Source organism: Macaca fascicularis, chromosome 9, assembly GCF_037993035.2.
Source record: "Macaca fascicularis isolate 582-1 chromosome 9, T2T-MFA8v1.1".
NCBI lineage: Eukaryota > Metazoa > Chordata > Mammalia > Primates > Cercopithecidae > Macaca > Macaca fascicularis.
In genome coordinates this window covers 38,206,763-38,212,762 of record NC_088383.1, presented here as the reverse complement: position 1 = coordinate 38,212,762, position 6,000 = coordinate 38,206,763, and positions in this window count along the sequence as shown.

Sequence of the window (6,000 nt, the reverse complement as noted above, 5' to 3'; positions counted from 1 at the left end):
CAGAGTGCACTGAAACCTATAGTGAAAACTGAATATATCATGATAAAAATTAGAAAGAAGCTATTGGTGAAACTGCTTTATGATGTGTGGATTCAGCTCACAGACATAAATCTTTCTTTTCATTCAGCAATTTGTAAACCCTTTTTTGGTAGAATCTAAAAACACATTTCTGAACCTTTGAGGCCTATAGTGAATAACGAATATCCCACGATAAAACTAAAAAGAATCTATTTGTGAAACTGCTTTGTGATATATGTATTCAGCTCACAGCATTAAACCTTTCTTTTGATACAGCAGGTTGGAAACACTCTTTTTGTGGAATCGGTGATGAAACATAGCTCACTGACACCTGCAGTGAAAAACCAAATATCCCAAGATAACAAGTAGAGAGAAGCTATTCTTGAAACTACTTTGTGATGTGTGAATTCATCTCACCAAGATACATGTTTCTTTTGATTCAGCACGATGGAAGCACTCTTTTTGTAGAATCTGCAAGAGGACATTTGAGAGCCCTTTGAGTCCTATGGTGAAAAACAGAATATCCTGAGATGAAAACTAGAAATAAGCTCCATGTGAAACTGCTTTGTGATGTGTGGATTCATCTCTCAGATTTAAACCTTTCTTTTGATTCAGCTCCTTGCAAACACTTTTTGTGTGGAACCTAATACCGGACATTTCTGAGCCCACTGAGATCGATAGTGAAAACAGAATATCCAGTGATAAAAACTAGAAAGAAGCTATTGGTGAAACTGCTGTTTTATGTGTGGATTCAGCCCATGAAGTTAAAACTGTCTTTTGATTCAGCAGGTTGGAATCACTCTTTTTGTAGAATCTGAGAAAGAACATTTCAGAGCCCACTGAGGGCTATAGTGAAAAACTGAACATCCCACAGTGGATCCAGAGAAGCCACCTGTAAAACTTCTTTCTAATGTGTGGATTCTACTCACAATTTAAAACTTTTCTCTTGATTCACACGCTAAAAACACTATTTTTGAAGTATCTGTGAAGGGACTTTTTGGAGCGTACAAAGGCCTGTGGTGAAAAACTGAATATCCCGCAATAAAATCTAGAAAGAAGTCATCAGTGAAACTGTTTTTTGATTTTTCCATTCAATTAATATAATTAAACCTTTCTTTTGATTCAGCAGGGTAGAGACACTCTTTTTTAAAGAATCTAACAACGGACATTTCTGATCCCTCTGAGGCCTATGACAAAAAATGAATATCCCATGATAAAAACTAGAAAGAATCTATCTGTGAAACTGCTTTGTGATGTGTGGATTCAGCTCACAGATTTAAACCATTTTTTTGATTCAGCAGGTTGAAAACACTTTTGTAGAATCTGCAAAGAGACATTTTGGGGTGCAATGAGGCTTATAGTGAAAAAGAGAATATCCCACAATAAAAACTAGAAAGAAGCTCTGTGAAACTACTTTGTGATGTACTGATTCAGCACACAGAGCTAAACATTTCTTTTGATTCAGCAGGTTGGAAACACTCTTTTTGTATAATCAGTGAAGGGACACTTCTAAATCCACTGAGGCCTAGAGTGAAAAGAGAATATCACACGATAAGAACTAGAAAGAAGCTATCTGTGAAACAGCTCGGTGATGTGTAGATTCAGCTCATAGAGGTAAACCTTTCTCTTGATTCAGCACATTGGAAACACTCCTTTTGTAGAATGTGGGAAATGATATTTCTGAGTCCACTGATGACTATAGTGAAAAACAAATATCCTGTGATAAAAAATTGAAAGAAGCTCTCTGAGAAACTGCTTTGTGATGTGTGGATTCAGCTCACAGATTTAAATCTTTCTTTTGATTCAGTACTTTGGAATCACACTTTGGTAGAATCTACAAAAATATATTTTGGGGTGCAATGAGGCTTATAGTGAAAAATATAATATCCCATGATAAAAACTACAAAGAGGCCATCTGAAACTTCTTTGTGATGTGTTGACTCAGTAGACCAAGGTAAACCTTTCTTTTGATTCAGCAGGTTGGAAACGCTCTTTCTGTAGAATCTGCGAAAGGACATTTCTTATCCCACTAAGGCTTATAGCAAAATTCTAATTTGTCATGATAAAAACTAGAAAGTAGCTATCTGTGAAGCTGCTTTGTGATGTGTGGATTCAGACAACAGTGTTAAACCTTTCTTTTGATTCAGCAGGCTGGAAACACTCTTTTTGTAGACTCGGCAAAGGGAGCCTTCTGAATCCACTGGGACAAAATATCTTGAGATAAAAACTAGAAAGAAGCTACCTGTGAAACTGCTTTGTGATGTGTCAATTCAGCTCATAGAGATAAAGCTATCTTTCATTTCAGCTGGTTGGAAACACTTTTTTGTGTTGAATATGTGAAGGGACATTTTGGAGCGCCCTGAGGCCTACAGTGAAAAACAGAATACTTCATGATACAAACTAGAAAAAAGCTATCTGTGAAACTTCATTGCGATGAGTAAATTCAGCTCACAGAGTTAAACCTTAGTTTTAACTCAGCAGATTGGAAACACTCTTTTTGTAAAATCTAAAAATAGGCATTTCTGAACTGACTGAGGCCTATAGTAAAAACAAAATATCCACTGATAAAAACTGAAAAGAAGCTATCTGTGACACTACATTTGGATGTGTGGATTTACCTCACAGTGTTAAACCTTTCTTTTGATTCAGCACTTGGGAAACACTCTTTTTGTGGAAACTGTGAAGGGACATTTCAGAGCCCACTGAGGCCTATGGTGAGAAAACAACCATTACTTGATAAATCTGTTTATTCAGCTCACAGAGCTAAACTTTGTTTTGATTCAGCAGATTTTAAACATCTTTTTGTAGATTTTGCAAATGGACATTTTGTATGGCATTATGACCTATAGTGAAAAATGGAATATCTCACAATAAAATCTAGGGAGAAGCTATCTGTGAAACTGCTTTTTGATGTGTGCATTCAGCTCAAAGAGTGAATCTTTACTTTTGATTCAGTAGTTTGGAAACACTCTTTCTGTAGAATCTGGGAAAGAACATTTCAAGGTACAGTTAGGTCCATAGTGAAAAACTGAATATACTGCAATAAAAACTACAAAGAAACTATCTTGCAAAATGCTTTGTGATGTGTGCATTAAGCTCGCAGAGTTAAACCTTTCTTTTGATTCAGCATTTCAGAAACACTCTTTTGGAAGCCCAAAATGTCCTTTTGCAGTTTCCACAAAAAGAATGCTTCTAAACTGCTGAATTAAAAGTAAGGTTTAACTCTGTGAGGTATATGTACACATCACAAAGCAGTTTCACACATACCTTCTTTCTGGTTCTTTTCATGGAATATTCAGTTTTTCACTACAGGCCTTACTATACCTTGAAATGTCCCATTACAGATTATACAAAAAGAGATTTTCCAAAAGGTTGAATTAAAAGAATGACTCAATTCTTTGAGCTGAGTCCACACATCACAAAGCAGTATCACATATACCTTCTTTCTAGTTTTTATTGGGGGATTTTTTTTTTCACTATAGGTGTCAATGCCCACTGAAATGTCCCTTCACACATTCTGCTAAAAGAATGTTTTCAACCTGCTGAATCAAAAGTAAGGTTTAACTTTAATAGTGCTTCCACACTATTGAATCAAAATAAACTTTTAACTCTGTGAGCTGAATCCACACATCACAAAGCAGTTTAACAGATAGCTTCTTTGTAGTTTTTATCATGAGATATTCAGTTTTTCACTACAGGCATTACTGGATTCTTAAATATAACTTTGCAGTTTCTAAAAAAAGAATGTTTCCAAACTGTTGAATCAAAGGCAAGGTTTAACATTGTAAGATTAAAGCACACATCAGAAAAAAGTTTCACAGATAGCTTCTTTCCAGTTTTGATCAGAGGATGTTATATTAAGTTTTTCACTATAGGCCTCAGTGCGTTCTGAAATATACATTGCAGATTCTACAAAAACAGTATTTTCAACATGCTGAATCAAAAGAAAGGTTTAACTCTGGGAGCTGAATGCACACACCATAAAGCAGTTTCACAGATAGCTTCTTTCCTATGTTTATGACAGGATATTCGGGTTTTCACTATAAACTTCAGTGTGTTCTGAATTTTTTTTAATGTAGATTATATGTAAAGAGTGCTTAGGATTAACTCTGTGAGCTGAATCCACACATTACAAAGAAGTTTCACAAATAGTTCCCTTCCAGTTTTTATCACCAGATGTTCCATTTTTCACTATAGGCCTTACTGTGCCTAGAAATGTCCTTTCACAGATTCTACAAAAAAAGGATTTCCAAAATGCTGAATCAAAGAAAGTTTAACTCTGTGGACTGAATCCACAAATCACAAAGCAGTTTCCCAGATAGCTTCTTTCTGGTTTTTATTGCAGTGTATTTGGTTTTCACTGTGGGCTTTGGTGGATTCACAAACGTCCATTCACAGTCTGCAAAAGGTGTTTCCAACCTGCCAAATCAAAAGAAAGGCTTAACACTGTGAGTTGAATCAACACATCAAAAAGCAGTTTCACAGATAGATTCTTTCTAGTTTTTATTCGGGGACATTCAGTTTTTCACTGTAAGCTTCAATGGGATCCCAAAGGTTCCTTAGCATATTCTACAAGAACAGTGTTTCCAACCTGCTGAATGAAAAGGAGGGCTTAACTCTCTGAGTTTATCAACACATCATAAAGCAGTTTCACAGATAATGTATTTCTAGTTTTTCTCATGGGATATTGATTTTTTTCATTATAGGCCTCAGTCACTTCAGACATTTCCATTGTTAGATAGTACAAAAAGAGTGTTGCCAATCTGCTGAATCAACAGTAAAGTTTAACTGTGTGAACTGAATTCACACATCACAAAGAAATTTCACAAATAGTTTCTTTCTAGTTTTTACTTTTGGATATTCTGCTTTTCACCATATGCCTCAGTGGGATCCGAAATGTGCCTCTGCAGATTCTGGAAAAAGAATGTTTCCAAATTGCTGAATCAAAAGTAAGGCTTAACTCTGTGAACTGAAAGGCACACATTACATAGCAGTTTCACAAATAGCACTATTCTAGTTTTTATTGCAGAATATCTGGTTTTTCACTCTAGGCCTCAATGGGCTTTGAAATGGACCTCTGCAGATACAAAAAGACTCTTTCCCACCTGCTGAATAAAAAGGAAAGTTTAACTCTGTGAGCTCAATCCACACATGACAAAGGAGTTTTACAGAAATCTTCTTTCTAGTTTTTAATCGTGAGATACTCGGTTTTTCACTATAACCCTCTGTGGGCTTTGAAATATCCATTTGCAGCTTCTACTAAAAGATTTGTCCCAACCTGCTGAATTAAAGAAAAGGTTTATCTCTGTGAACTAAAACCACACATCAAAAGCAGTTTCACAGATACCTTTTTTCTAGTTTTTATTGTGGGATATTCAGTTTTTCACTATAGGCCACAGTGGGCTTCAAAATGTCTTTCACAGATTACAGAAAAATAGTGTTTTCAACCTTCAAAATGAGAAGGAAGATTTAGCTCTGTAAGTGAGTCCACTTATCACAAAGCAGCTTCCCAGAGATTTTACTTCTAATTTTTATCATGGGATACTCAATTTTTCACTAAAGCCCCAGTGGGCTCTGAAATGTCATTTCACGGATTCTACAAAAAAATGGTTCCAACATACTAAATCAAAAGGAAGGTTAACTCTGTGAGCTGAATCCACACATCACAAAGCAGTTTCACAGAGAGCTCCTATTAGATTTTATCACATGATAATTCAATTTTTCTTTAGAGGCTACACTGGGCTCCAAAATGTTTCTTCGCAGATTCTACAAAAAGACTGTTTTCAAACTGCTGAATCAAAAAATGGCTTAACTCTGTGTGCTGAATCCACACACCAGAAAGCAGTTTCAACAATAGCTAATTTCTAGGTTTAAGGCAGAATATTCAATTACTCCCTAAAGTTCTAAGTGGGTTCAGAAATGACCCGTCACAGATTCTCCAAAAAAAAAAAAAAAAAAAAAAAAAAAAAAAAAAAAAGTGTT